Source organism: Struthio camelus, chromosome 2, assembly GCF_040807025.1.
Source record: "Struthio camelus isolate bStrCam1 chromosome 2, bStrCam1.hap1, whole genome shotgun sequence".
Classification (NCBI taxonomy): domain Eukaryota; kingdom Metazoa; phylum Chordata; class Aves; order Struthioniformes; family Struthionidae; genus Struthio; species Struthio camelus.
Window position 1 is genome coordinate 137,934,045 of NC_090943.1, and position 16,105 is coordinate 137,950,149.

Below are 16,105 nucleotides of genomic sequence, written 5' to 3' on the forward strand. Positions count from 1 at the left end.
TTGATTGGCAGTGACATGTTGTCCTACATAGAGAATGCTTACAATTAGGAAGGCATCAAATTACGCTACTTTGTCTTAGGTAAGAAAAGAACAAAACTAAATGTCATTGTGTACATGTGTCTTTGTGTCTGTCTCTCCTAATGGCTTTCAAACCTAGAAGAGTGTGGTGAAATGAGGAGGTTCCACATTAGGAGCCTCATCTGAAGGAAACGCTAAAGAAGGAGGTTAGAAACAGGACAGGAATTGTTCCAGTACTGCTAGGACAAATTATTTTATTTTAAGCAGGGAGTTCTTAAAGGTCAGTTCAGATTAGCTTTCTGGGGCACAGTGACCTATTTTATTATTTACATCAGGAAGGTAGAAACAGACAGCTAGGATGTATGCCCAATTCATTCCGAAGTAAGTACATTTTAAAACGTACTCTACGATAGGTTATTCAATAAATTTGTGTTTTCCAAATGTCAGTGCATCATTTATCCGCTAGGAACAGTGCGTTTTTGCCAATCTATTACTGTTCCAAAGTCTGTGATAGAGTTCTCTGGCAATAACATGTCGATTAACTTTAATCACAGCATATTGCTCAGTATTTTTTTCTCTAGATTGGGAAGAAGTCATCTCTGTAGAACATTTAAAACTAATTAGAATATTATGTTGGTTTAAAGTATTGAATTCTAGATTAGCCATGAAAATTGTGTTAGCCTTAGTGCAAAAGAAGTGTTCATTATCTGTACAGTTTTTGAAGTATTTAAAAAAAGTATCCGGATATCCATCCTTACTCCACTGTTTGACTATTACATACTCTATTTAATCATGCTCATAATCAAAATAGGCTTGAAAATTAAAAATAAACATGCTTTCATACTGAATTAATTTTATTTTTCCTTAGACACTTATGCATGCCAGTTAATTTTTGTAGGATTGATTTTGAGCACTCAAATGCCAGAATAATTTTCTTTCCAAACTCAAACTTTTCTATGAACAACAAAAAACAATTCACCCGTCTCTTCCTGTGAAATCTTATGTGGAGCTTTTTCCGCATTAAACCCACATTGTTAGGTGAAAAACACCCCTTGAGAGGAAAACAAGGTAGGAGAACAGGTATCTAGTTAGGAGGTATTCCATCTAGAAAATTTCCATCTTTACATATTACAAAACTCATTTTCTAAGTTTCCTAAAACCCTTAAACACTGAAAATTACAGATGAAGTCACTAAGCAGTAAAGCAGTCAATGGGTATTTTTCTGTTGACTGGAAAACGGCCAAGATTTTATTTCAATTGTTAAGATAGTTTTTTATTAACACCCATCCTAATGATTACTGGAATTAGGCAGCAGGTTTGTGAAGTAGTAACTATTTTCTTCTCCAAATACATTCGTGAATCAAAGACTAAAGGGTTTTGGGAAGAAAGGTGAAAGGGCAAGACGGAGGAAAGTGAAATAAATCTTCAATTGGGGTTACATTTTCTGCTGTTTCAAACAAATCTGAGTTTTGCTGATGGCAAAAAAAGAAGTTAATTTCATTGTGGTGGGGCTGACCACAAAGACTTCCAGTCATCAGCATAGAGCAAACTGATGGCCCTGCCTGAGAAATTGTACAAACTCGTAGCTGTAGAAGGCCGTCTGCATCAGACTACACAAAAGTACATAAAACACAGTGTGGGGTGGGGTAACAAAATGACCCCGCTTGGCAACAGTGATAGCACTGGTCACACTGCTGGGCATCTTCAAGCACAGCGGCAGCGAAACCACTAAGGAGCGCAGGACTTGAGAGGATCTTTTTTGCAAGACTGATTTCAGTTTATTACAGGGATTCACTTCAAATCATCCTTCTTATAAACCTATAAAATATTATGAAAGAGATTAATTTTCCTTGTCCATCTTGCAATGAAGTGGAAAATTAACTAATTTTATGACATTTCCTATGGACTACTGAACCAAAAAGAGAATGTGGAGGAATTCATGAACATGATTGTTGAAAGTTTTTGCTTAGGAGCAGTCCTGCTAGACATTGTTTGCAGAAGGCTGAGCAGTAACATAGATTATAAAATTGTTTAAAAGAGAATAGAAAGACTCTGTGCTTAGTAAAAGCAAGTCTGGAAAGTGGAGGAATATGCTGAAATAATGGTATAGAAAAATGAACTCAGAAGAATTGTTCTGAATAGGAATAGGTGGGAAATGAGCACTTGTCAAGGCCAGAGAGGAGGGGATTATGCTAGTCAGATCTGGTGAGTGTGAGGGCCTGGGTCATAGACATAGCTTATGTAGGAATGTAAATCTTTGGATTTTTCCAATGTTACCCAGGAAAATGTGTGTTTGCCAGTTACTCTGTCTTTGGCAATCTTATAACTTTATCATTTGTGTCTATCTCTCTCAAATTCACGTTACTTCCTTTTCAGACTCCTCCTGACTGGGTGAGGCCACTCTATGACTATGAAGACTGTAGCTTTCCTCATTCTCCAGAAAGAGCTCTCCGTTACTTCCAGACTTGTTTAAGGTGTTCCTAGCTGCTTCCAGATGCTTCCAGTCCACCTACAGTTCCTTTGTTTGAACATTTGGCTTCATCTAAGTCTTCACGTCAAATTTATTTTTATCCTACAAAGCCCGAGCTCTGGATCTTTGCCCCCTTCTGTGCAGTCTGATATGGAATCTTGAATTTTGTTTCATCCAGGAGAGGCAAACCAAGTCTTCTGAAAGTTATTGTCTTCTGCCTGAATTTTGGAAGAGATGGGGAGATGACATGTAAATCTTTGCATTTTTAACTATTATTCTATCATTTGTGTGCTGAGTGGCTACTGAAAATAAGGATATACTGGGAAGGAAATGCTAAATTTGAATAGGTATGAAAGAGTAGTTACATGATCATAACTATAATCTTTACTATATCTGTTCACAGGTTTAAAATTAATCACAGTCTATTTTCATAGACTATAATCTCTCTATAGATATAATCATAAAAAAAAAAATCTCTTTTTTTCCATGTAGTTGCTACACCGTTATTAATTCATATTTTTAAGTAAAGGGAGTAAGGAAATGGTCGACTGCTTTTGTTAGCCTCTGTCTCGTTCTCTGTTCAGTCTCCCCAGTCTTTTGCTTCCCTTTCTGTCTGTGCTACTCTTTCTCTTCTTCTTCCCTGCCTTGGCACCAGTGGCAGAAACTGATGAGCTGAGATTACTGCGTTCAGTCACAGGTTAGACTCTGTAGACAGGCTCACCCTGCTTAGTGTGAACAGACTCTACGGACACTTTCCCTCTCCAAGTCTGACAAGTGTCCTCAAAGCAGCTAGTAAGTGAGACTTTCAAAAGCTTCCAAAAAGCACCATTTGGGAGAGTTTCCATATGAATGGCACCCACCCAGCTGAAGTGACTGTTCTGCAAAATGGGAAGTCTGCATTCTAAATGTGTGTCAATACCAGAGTGCCTCAGCAAAACAACAAGGTAAAAACCAAACTGCCTAACCTTGTTCTCAGAAATGGCTGAAAACTCTTCTTTTTCCTTTTCCTTTTTTTTTTTTTTTTGCCAATTTCTCTCAAAATCATTAAACCAAAGACAGAAAGTTAGCATGAAGGAAAAAAAAACAGATCCAGTATTAAAATTTTGTCAGAAAAATATAAAGAAGTGACTTGGAGAGAATAATGGTTGAGCATTCATAACTTAAAGGCTATTTTAAAATCATTTGCAAATAGCCCTCCCTGAAGGTGAGGTAGAGGGTGGGAAGCGAGACAGGGAGACTTTCTAATGCTCTGCCCATTGCAGAGGGAGCTCACTCATTTTTCGCCCCAGAGATCATCATAGGTAAAACTGTTTAAAGTTCTCTGAAGATATTTAATAGGGCTTATCAGTGATTTATGCATATACATACATACCTGTGTGTGTGCATATATATATATATATATATATATATATATATATATGCTGCATAAATGAATTATATGGTGTATTTATAAAATAATTTTGTATTGAGGAAGAGTTACTAAGCTCATAAGTTTAAGATAATTTTGGTACTCCAGGAGACATAAATTCCAAATTTGAACCTAGGAAGCTTTAACTCTATCTTGTCCCATATTGTATCTGATGCGCATATTTATGTGCATAGTTCAAAAGGCAAGCGTGGAAACTAAGTTATGGATCTCATGGTCAAGAGATCAGATAGTTCTGTGTTCAGAATTCAGTAGTGGCACAACTGAGTGAAAAAGATGTATTTCTTTTTTGCTGCGTGTAAAGTGAAGAAAGCCAAAAGAAAAACTTTGATTAACTGAAGAAAGGAAGGGATTGAGAAAGAAAGATACGTTTACTTATGCTATTTTAGAAGTAAAAATATATGCATCTTTTACTGCAGAAGGTCAGCTATGGATCCTATTCTTTAACAATGAAGAAAGGACTTTTAGCCATTTATTTATTTTGTTTTTAAAACTGATAGAATTTTAAAGCCCCCAAATTTGAAACTTATTTCTTGCTTGTAAAATTTGAAATTTATTTCTTGGTTGTACCGAAAAGATCATAAGGCTAAAACACTTTGAGGATTTGCTGTCTCTCATGTATGAATTTATACTTCTTAAGATCCTTTTCAAATTTCAAAGATGTACAAAGTTTTACAGAAATGTAGGTTTGATATGATTATGTGTAATTCAGTTGTCTTCTAGGAAATGAAACAAAAACTAGAAAACCAAATGGCATATTTCCTTTTTTGTATTTGTTGCAATTAAGCATACTTAAAACTTTCAAATGATAGTAGCAATGTAAATACTAATTATAAATTATATTTATGTATTAAGTATTGCATATATGTATTATATGTATTAAGCATATATTTTTATTTGTGGAAACAGTTTTTGCCAAGACAGCAGGTTGAAGTATTAGTCAGCTGCTAGTATGGCTGTTGCTCAATTTCTGAAGTTCTTCTCATGCATGCAAATCAATAACTCTTCTTGTCATGAAGGTACAGCACCAATAGGTCATATTTTCTATGCCAGTAAAATTTCCATCAGTCTTGAGTAAATAGGTTGCTTACATGATCCCTTTCATGCTTCTGCATTGAATAAAGCCGTATTCAGAATACGAAAGCTATTAATTTCTTGATCATGCAGGTAGTGTGGATAAAAGGATGGGTCAGGGTAGGTGGTGTGGATAAAAAGATAAGGATAAAAGGACAATAAAGATAAAAGTTTCCACAGGGTATGGTGTTAGGCATGCTTTTTTCCCCTATGCCTATGTAAAAAGGTCTAAGGCCCATTTGGAATTAAATCTGGCAAGAGATGTCAAAGACAACAAGAAGGGGCTTCTTCAAATACATCAAGAGTAAAAGGAAAATGTGGGCCTGCTTCTGAATGGGGTAGGTGCCCTGATAACAAAAGATATAGAAAAGGTAGAGTTATTGAATGCTGCCTTTGCTTCAGTCTTTACTGCTAAGGCCAGTCCTCAGGAATTCCAGACCCTGGGGACAAGAGAGGAAGGCTGGAGAAAGAAAGACCCTCCCTGGGTCGAGGAGGATCAGATTAGAGATCATTTAGGCAGACTTGACATCCACAAATCCATGGGCCCCGATGGGATGCACCCATGAGTGCTGAGGGAGCTGGCGAATGTTATTGCTAGGCCACTCTCCATCCTCTTGGAAAGGTCTTGGAGATCAGGAGAGGTGCCTGAGAACTAGAAGAAAGCCAGTGTCACTGCAGTCTTCAAAAAGGGCAAGAAGGAGGAGCCAGGAAACTACAGGCCTGTCTGCCTCACCTCCATCCCGGGAAAGCTGATGGAACAGCTCCTCCAGGAGGTCCTCACTAAGAATGTGGAGGACAAGAAAGTGATCCGGAGTAGTCAGCATGGCTTCACTGAAAGAAAACCATGTTTAACCAACCTGATAGCCTTCTATGATGGAATGACTGTCTGGGTAGATGAGGGCAGAGCAGTGGATGTTGTCTCCCTGGACCTCAGCAAGGCTTATGACGCTGTCTCCCATCACATCCTCGTAGGTAAACTCAGGAAGTGTGGGCTAGATGAGTGGACGGTGAGGTGGCTTGAGAACTGGCTGGATGGCAGAGCTCAGAGGGTTGTGGTCAGTGATGTAGAGTCAAATTGGAGGCCTGTAGCTAGCAGGGTCCCCCAGGGGTCAGTCCTGGGTCCAGTCTTGTTCAATATATTCATCAATGACCTGGAGGAAGGGACAGAGTGCACCCTCAGCAAATTTGCTGATGATACTAAACTGGAAGGAGTGGCTGACGCACCAGAAGGCTGTGCTGCCATTCAGAGGGACCTAGACAGGCTGGAGAGATGGGCAGCAAGAAACCTTATGAAGTTCAACAAAGGCAAGTGCATGGTCCTGCACTTAGGGAGGAATAACCAGTACAGGCTGGGGGTTGACCTGTTGGAAAGCAGCTCTGCAGAGGAGGACCTGGGAGTCCTGGTGGACAGCAAGTTAAGCATGAGCCAGCAATGTGCCCTTGTGGCCAAGAAGGCCAATGGTCTTCTGGGGTGCATGAGGAAGAGTGTTGCCAGCAGGTCGAGGGAGGTGATCCTGTCCCTCTCGTCAGCCCTGGAGAGGCCTCACCTGGAGTCCTGTGTCCAGTGCTGGGCTCCCCAGTACAAGAGACACATGGCGCTGCTGGAGAGAGTCCAGCAGAGGGCTACGAAGGTGATGAGGGGACTGGAGCATCTCTCCTCTGAAGAAAGGCTGAGGGAGCTGGGCTTGTTCAGCCTGGAGAAGAGAAGACTGAGAGGAAGTGTATAAGAAGACTTATACACATCAATGTGTATAAGTATCTGAAGGGAGGGTGTCAAGAAGATGGAGGCATACTCTTCTCCGTGGTGCCCAGCAACAGGACGAGAGGCAATGGGCAGAAACTGAAACACATGAAGTTCTATCTGAACATGAGGAAAAACTTGTTTCCTGTGAGGGTGACTGAGCACTGGAACAGGTTGCCCAGAGAGGCGGTGGAGTCTCCTTCCCTGGAGATATTCAAAAGCCGTCTGGATGTGATCCTGGACAGTATGCTCTAGAGGACCCTGCTTGAGGTGGAAGGTTGGACTAGCTGATCTCCAGAGGTCCCTTCCAACCTAAACCATTCTGTGTGATTCTGTGATATCCTGTAAAGCCTTAGTAATATGGGTAATTCATGCTCTTGGACAAAATCCTACTAATCTCTAGTGGATAGAGGTGGATAGAGATTTGCAGGTTTCTGATAGAAATGGACTATTCGACTCACAAAGAGTTCTCAGGTCTGATGCACATTTAACCAGTTACTAACACAGAGAAATATAGTATTAGGAAGAGAAATGACAGGAATTCTTGGAGAAAGGCCAGATATGTGGAAAGGTAAAGGAGAGAATAAGTAGAGCAAAGAGAAGGGACTTCTTCAGTCTGCTTCTGACCATACCTTTGTACCTCTGGAAGCACAGTATAACCTTTCCATATTATCTCCATCTTACGGATGATGAGTCTTTTTCCTGTAACTGCCTCACAGCAGTATTGTGGTGCTTAAGCAGTCTGTAAAACACTGTGTTAGAATTCATCAGAATGCACAAAATGAAAAAAGTTCCCATCACCATGATTATGGTGTTTCTCTTCCTCCTCTTCTTCTGACTGCTTCAGAAAATGTTGCCTGTAGAGTTTATTTAATCATGTCCAGTTATGCACAAAACAAGGCTCATACAAAAAAAAAAGAGTTAGGGGATTTCAAAATCTTCTACTTACATGGACACATAATTATGATGAAAATTGTTCTAGTTATGTTTGGAGAGTGCCCTCAAAGTGCTCTTACTGCAATGCCATTGAGCATCCAGGGGCAATCACAGAGAGCAAGAATCAACCAACTCTGTGTATATATGTTATATAGGTCCAAAAATGTTGAATCTGGATTCTACCTCAGAAACGGGTCTAATCCAAGAACAGTTATTAATCTGGAAATTACCAGTAGACTCTTTCTTATACTCTCAAGTGATAATGGCCACAAAGGAGCAATGCTAAATAAAACTGGCCTTCAGTTTATAGAAATAAATAGCTAATGAAAGGGTCTGTAGAGAAAGCTCAGGTTATATAGATAAAATCTACTATTTCACCTGATTATCGTTATTGTATTACCTTAGGTGTGTAAAAAAGATTGTTCTTTAAACAAAAAAAAAGCTTAACTGGTGTTATCACAGTATGTGATTAAACTTTTATTGAATTCTTTATGATTTCTTCTGTTAGATATACTTGCTTGGTATAACATACTAACCTATAGTCATAAACTAGTAACTACAGACTAGGAATTGCAGGGACAATGGGTGATGCAGGAAAATTGGCAATGTGAATGCAGGGCTAACAAGTCAAGGCAAACCAGACAGAATAGTAGTGTCAGCTGAAACACATGAACAAGTCTTCAGATTAATCGCAGAACTGAAGAACTACAGGCTTTTTGAGCAAAACTGCAAGTTGGTGATTGCACAGTAAAGGCTTATCAGAGCACATAGTTGCTAAGAAGCTTCCATGGCAACATTTCTGAAAAGCAACCTTCACCTAAAACACAGCATACTCATATGAAACATTTCCAAAGGTTATGGAATTGATCCAGCCTGTGAAGCTCGGTCGAACACCAGGGATGGCCATGAACTCTGAAGATCTCTGGTTATTTCTGTTGTCATAGACACACACAAAGAGAAAAATCTAATCACAAGACTGGCTTATCAGTTTTTTTTCCTGCAAGAGACTTTTAGTATGTCAGAAATGTAACTCTCTGCTGCAACCTTAGGTTTATTCTATTTTTCAGGGAAAAGAAAGGCAAGAGCAGAGGCCTCTGTCTGACTCAGTCCATTTTCAATAGGTCCTTGTCCAGACTATATTCAAAACTTAGGGTTGTAACCACTTTTGTAGAAGAATAGATCTTCATTCTTCCTTCCTCCTGTTCTGTTTTTTAAAAGGTGGTCTTGTATTTTTCAGGACAATCAAAATTTCCTATAATAGATGGAAAGTTAATGCCAAGAGGTACCTTGCATTTTTCTGAAGAGCATAAAGAACACCTCATTCTGATCTCTGCTCCTGAATAGATCTGTCTTCAAAACCCAGATCCGGCATTTTCTTGGAAATGGGATTCTTCCCTGCAATCATCTAAGACAGTCTGTGAAGCTGTGATTTCTGAAACAGTACTTTGTAGGTCACTACTATGCAGTATTAGACGGACACAGATTTTGCGCTGCTCCAATATATATTTTAATTTTACTAAACTCACCTGACTGTTCCAGAACAGTAGGATACTAGCCATCTCAAATAAGTTTTTTTCTCTAACCTTTAACCTCTTACATTTCATTCATAAATAATAAACCTATCTTGCTAGAGGACCTATGATTGGGTCCCAATTTTTTCCTGACTGCTAACAGAACAAACTTAATCTGAACAGATTTTGAGGCTTTCATAACTCTGTATCAATTTAAGATGTAGATTAAGTAGTCTACAACCATCATATGCCTCTAAACTATACACTGCAAAAACACTTGGCAGAATTGAAGGTAAATGCCTTTTAAAATTTAGAGTAAAAACTTGAGATTTAAATGATTGAAGTGAGACACTCAGATTCACACGTACAAGTTTAGTGGGATGATTTTATCACTTACATTGAAATTTTAAAATTTTATTACTAGAATTTACAAACTAGTGAAACAATCAGTGATCTAACTTCAGATAATAAGCTGTTTAGGGAAGGAACCTGGTCTTTATATTTGTTTGTAAAGCAGAATGTCCTGCTACATCACAATATTATAAGCAGGAAATTTATTTCATAAAATCATCTATTGTTAGATTTAACTCTTCCGTTTTGTTTTATCTTTTCAAGATCATGACCACTTGCTGTGTCGTATTTATAAATAGCTTTGCCTAGACAAATGGGACACTTGAATGTTGAGCTCATGTATCATGTTAATCTTTCATATATATTCATTTTCTATTTCCTTGCCTAATTATATTAAGATATAAAAAATGTAAAAGTGTATATTTTGGTTAGTTATACTGAAAGGTAACTTTTATTTTTTGTTTTTGCAGGGAAAAAGTTCTTGTATTGACTGCATTCACTTGAGGACTTAGTTTTGATGCTGTGTAGGACTTCTGTTTCCTAGAGGAAAAAAATTTTTGAAAACTCTAATGGCAGGTAGAAGTGGAATTGTTCTGGATGAATACGGGCACGCTGCTTGTAGATCATGATAATGAAAGGCATGCTTGGATTGACTGATAGCGTAGCGGCATTTGACTGGCCTGTGTGAGATAACGATAGTCATTACACTTGATTTGGAGAAAGGAGATGAATCTTGCTTTTTTACATATCTAGAAAGAGTTTTAGCTACTAGATCAGAAAGCAGTTTGTCCTTCTCCTAATACTTGTTTTTCTAAAATGGACTGGGTCCAAGAGAAAAGACTGAGACCTAAAGCCAGACCGTTTCTGTAACCCTCAGCACCAGCCTATTTGGCAGCCTCAGCTGCAAGAGCTCCATCTCTCTCTCTCCCATTCGCCCCGACTGGGTGTCTATGCATGTATCTTCCATCCCAGGTAGTAATAAAGTGTCATTGAAATATATAGTTTCTACAAAACTGTGTTCCAGAAACTCAGAACTTTCCAATGGATAATGTTGCACTGGAAACAGAACTGTACCCCGTTGTTAGCAGATCTTGAGCTATTCTGGCTCAAGAAAAACCTGTTGTCCAAGACCTTGTCCTCGTCAGCTGATCAGGAGACAGTCCCAGGGAATTTATTTGTTGTGAAATTTTTCTGACTCATTGGATGACAACCTATAAAAGCTTTTATGTTCTGGTTAAATTCAAGTAAATTTTAGGAGAAACATTGCAGGATAAGAGTAAGATCAGTAAGAGTTACCTACTTAAAATATCTGACTGGTCACTAGCAATGGAGCAGTTTCTGACATTTGGCATCACAGAACAAGTAAGAAGTTATAGGCAGTAAAGACACACCAGCATCATCAGTTAAAGCATGTTATTGAAGCAGTGGAACTAAAACTACTGGCCACTAAAATAATTACTATTCCTGAGTTTTCAAAAGATCTTTGCATTTACCAAAAAAAAAAAAAAACCTTAAAGCAATTATCAATCTTTTTTTTTTTTTTTACCATGATTTGAAAGTACTTTTACACATTAGCTGGTATAGGATTCTAATTTATTCAAAATAAAAGGAACTGCCTTGGTGGGATTTACAATATGAATAAATTGATAAATTGTAATAATGGTCAGTTACAACAACAGTAAAAGAGATGGAATCAGGGTAAATGCAAAAATAACCCAGTTGTGTGCTATAATTCAAGGTAATTCCTAAGCTGTTGATGATTTTCTCTGTACCACTGCCAAGTTCATAATTTACACTAGAGGTTCCTTTTTGGTGCCACTTGCTTGACCCAATGTTACCTGGTCAACTCTTTCTCCTTCTGTAGACAGATTTTGTTCATCTTGGCTTGATCTTGCAATTTTCTGTGTTATACTTTTAGTGTGAATTTTATTTTCCCTCCCCTCCTCCTTGTGTTTCTCAAACAAATTTTTAGCCTGGTATTTTTATTCCATGAATGACATTGCTGGATTTAGTGGCACTGCACACAACAAGTAACACCAATGAAATTGGGCTTTGGTATTTTATGTGACCCATTTAATATCCTTCTAAGTGAAGTACCAGTTTTCTACTTTGATTTCCAACTCAGTGTTAAGCATTTGACAAATTGATTATAAACTCATTTTCCTCTTACATCATTTATTTAAACAAATGTCTCACAAAAGTGCACTTCCATATGCTGCAAAACATTGGCATGATTTTTCAGATTCATTTCCACACTAAGTAATTTACAACTTAGTATCAGCAGCAAACAATACAGTGTAAAATGCACATTTGTTCTCTTCGTCTGTGACTTCTATATATGAGTTGAAAAGTCTTTTCAGTTTTATCTTCTAACACATGCTGCTATTTGATATATTGAAGCAAAAAGCTGCACCATTGATGAGCTCTACAACGCTCTTCACAAAAGGAAAGCTTGAGTGAGACTTTCTGCCACTTTATATAGCTGAGTAATTATAATTGAGGAAAAAAAGAATAACAGTATTTGATAGCATCTCCAAATCTTTTCTGTGGCCCAGTATGTGCCAGTAGATATGTTGGGTCGCTTGTCCAGTGGACAGTGCTCTGCAGCACTTTGAGAAGGGAGAAAGGGGATGGCTACAAGAAGATCTCTGACCCTCACTGCCTGGTGGCATCACCCGCCTCACACAAGGTGAATGTGAGAACGAGCAGCTCTGCGACCTCCACCGCGCACACCCCGCACAGGAGGACTGTGCTCACCTGGATGGCAGCCAGACACCCATTAGCCTCCCACACAGCTGAAGAGGTGGGACAGGTCCGCAGTGCTTTGCAGCCTGCAGCTCCATTTGATTTTGGGTGTCTGGCTTGCTTGGTGATACCATATTGTGGCACCTACACCCTCTGCTGTTTGTTCTGAAAATAGCTTTCGCTGTGATTATACCTCTTTCTGCTTTCTTCTGCGGGTTCACTTTTTTGGTAAAACAGCAGCAGCAAATTAGATTGAAAGCTGGTAGCACTGCTGTAGCTTTTTTGTGCACAGAGGGAGTATCTAATACTATCAGGATCTTTATTATTGTTGTATTGCTGTATGTTATCGTTAGAAACTGTAATCTTTTCTCCATGCGATTGTAATTCCTCAAATATCGTTGTGTTTGTGCAGCTTGCTGATGCACAAGCTGTTTAATCCAATTCTTGTACAGGGCACTTGTGTGCCCTCGGTGTGTGTCCTGCTGCGCACTCCCTTCCTGCTAAACCTACCCTCAGGGCAGTTTGACAAAACTTTGGGTGTCCAGCAGAGCCTTGTGTTTGAGTATTTGCTTACCAGTTCTTAACCCTTTATTCAGTGGTATTCAAATAAACCCTGTTATTCAGGGTTTGCTTTGTGAGCATTGTTGGCACATAGGTATTCAAGCAATTCCTCTTGCACTTTTCCCTCCTGTATTTGAGGAAAGCTTTGTCCTCCATGCCTGCTTCTCCTTGGTACCCTTTGCTGTCAGGATTGCTGTTAATACACCATTCACTCCTACAGCTCTGGCTGATTTTCTGAGCATCAACTGAGTTAACTAATAGGAAGAGATGAGCAGGGGAAAGTGAAAGGGAGAAAGACAGAGGGAGGTTCAGCCTTTCCCACTCTGCCCTGGAGGTAGTAGTGGCTGGCATGGTCACCTGGTGCAGGCACAACCTCCTACTCAGAGAGCTAATTCACCCTTCTCTTATCACAGCACTTTTATGTTTAAAAAATTAATCATGTATGAACGAAGATGCCAAAAGCTAGGACACACAGGTGGGAAAGGAGGCGGGAGGAGTGAGGTTTTATGTGGAAAATTTGAGTTCTTTTCTCTCACTTGAGCTATGTCACTTGTTTTCATGCTGATTCTTGCTTCTGCCGGCCATCAGGAAAAGCAAACACACAATTCTAAGCCTGAAGCAAAGAGGATTAAGATTGGATATAATTAGCACATAACTGGCATGTGATTCTTACCTCCAGAAAATGAATCTTCTTTCTTCCCTTTGCAGTAAAGGTAAGGAGAAGGCTTTCCAGGAGCTTGTGCTCTTTGGGGAGAAATTAGTGCCCATCCCACATAATCTGCTAAGATCTTCCCAAAAGAAATAACCAGAATAATGTTAAAGTGACTTTTACTTATGCCCATAAAGTGGCATCGACAGTGTGGTGTGTATCAGAGCAGAAGCTGAATGGAAGTTGGGGTGGTATTAGCTGATCCCCGTTCCCTCCCCGGAGCGGTGTATCAGCTGCTGACAGTACTGTGCTGTTGCCAAGCCATGCTTTAATCGCTGGGCAGCCAAATTACTGTGAAAGGTGATCAACTGATAGTGCTTCACCAGAGAAGGAGCTATAAATAATCATTAGTAAACAGTAATTAGAGACACTTTAGGATCAGGTAGTTTTTTTTTTTTTGTTAGGTAAGACCTGGACTATAGATCTCTGAGGATCACTACAATTTTCCCCTTTAGAGAGGCACTAAAAATTCTCCACCAGGTCGCTGTCCGGCCACTCTCCGTTTGCTGGTGTCCCCTCTGGGAGCCCTTTCTGCCGTTCGCTCTGGAAAAGCAAGGAACCGTAGCAAACCTCCAGCTAGGGGCCTTGACTAGACGAAACGTAAGGAAGAAGGTGAAGAGCTTTGACCTGCTTGGACAGTTTTACCGTTGCTCCCGAGACGCGGCCCTGTGCCTTACCACTAGCGATCCCGGCCGCGCTGCCAGGGTGCTGCAGGGCCGGGCCCGGTCGGGGAAGGACAGCGGGGAGCCGAGGTGGCCACCGCCGTCCCGATGACGGTGACCGAGGCCATCCGCAGCCCAGCGGCTGCCGGAGGAGCCCGCAGCAGTGGGGCAGGCCCGCGGGGGAGCCGGGCAGCCCAGGCCGCGCCATGCCGGTGGCCCCGCATGGGCCTGGCTGCCGCCACACGGCACGGGAATAATTATTCCATCTACCTTCCTGCCCTCCTTTTTTTCCCCTTCCTTCCCCTTGCTGGCCTTTGAGGCGGATAAGACATAACGTTTCCCAAGAGCTGCGCTCAGGCGGGCAGCTAGGGTTTCGGGATGCGCAGAGGCAGGAGGACTTTGTTTCCCTGGCAACTGCGACCGCAGGAAAGCTCTTACCGCATCTCCTCCCTTTACGCCGGGGTGCTATAATTGTAGCCTGTGGTCAACCAGGTAGCAAAAATAACTATGGAACGACCTGAAAAAAGGATTTGATAGCCTGCTCCGCTTAACTCGTCTTGCCTCCCTCCCCATCTCTAGAATAAAAAGCGACCTTTGCGCACGATCCCCCGTCAAAATACCCAGCGTCACAGTTCGTGGCTGAACTTCAAGGTTTGCCCTGTTCTGGCAATTTGACTTAAGCCTTGAAAGATGCCGTGGTCTTTCGGGGAACAGCACTGGGGACCAAGCAGCTTCCGCGCAGCAGCGGCAGTGCGCGGGCACGGGAAGGGTACAGGGGGCCCCGCTGCAGCACCCCGCGCGGCTGCCGCACAGCACCGTGCCAGTGATTCAGTGCGTTTCGTTCGTAGCTCTGAGTCAGGGCTGGAGTAATGTCCCAGGGCATTGCTAAGGTTTTGAAGCACTGTGCTGATGGAGGAACAGCTTTTTAGCTTAGACATTGGTAATGAAGAGAAAAAAAAAAAGTCGAAGCCCTTCCCACCTGATATTTTAAAATATCCTACATCTCCCTCCCGCCATGTTCCCTATTCAATCAGGGAATTTCACTAGGCATGCAGAAGGAAGCACTTTATAGCACTTCTACCTAAATGTAGCAATATTACGTAGCTGACCTGTGAATGTGGAAGGGATTCTCGGGAAAAAAACGGTATGGTTGTGTGAATGCACTTGCATTGTTCTGCCTTAGCTATAGGACCGCTGAATGTGGTATTTCTTTACCTTTGAGGGCTAGAATTTACAACATAAGGAATGTTCCTTAAATACAGAATCTGATATGGAATTTTATTTTTTTAATGGGAAAAAACGTCCAGGCAAAGTCCAGTGAGGTGAACTCTGAATCTCCAGTATTGCCATGAAAAAATCTGGGGGCATGTGAGTCCCAGATCTGCAAAATCAGTGTTGCAGCAAAGTTGTAGCTGAGTGGCTGAGATACTGTGCTCTTATGCTGTCTTTTTTCCCAAAATCGTTCCTTGTCTTCTTTTGAAAGAACAGGATCTGCTGTCTCACATGATCCCTCAGAGGAGAGAAGAACTTCTGGGAGAGTACTGGTGTGTGGACAAACTGGGCTATGTTGACTGCAGACCTTTTCTTTCTCTTCCCTCATGAGTTCAGGACACTCCTGTCCTCCACCCCAGGACTATCAGAAAGGATATAACGGCGCTGAATGATTATCTGTTGAAGAAAATGAAGAAGATGGGTAAGCATGATTCTTTGTCCTGGGTTTTTCTTTTGATACTACTGCAAGCATTTCTAGTACGTATGCTGAGCCCAGTCACTACTGGTAACCCAGTTATATCAATTTTCCTCAAGAATGCAAACATAAATAAGCGAAAGATTATTTTTGTCAGTTTATATGAATTTCACTTGACTTTCAAAGGAAAAGGCACTTCTCTAGACCAAGGGCT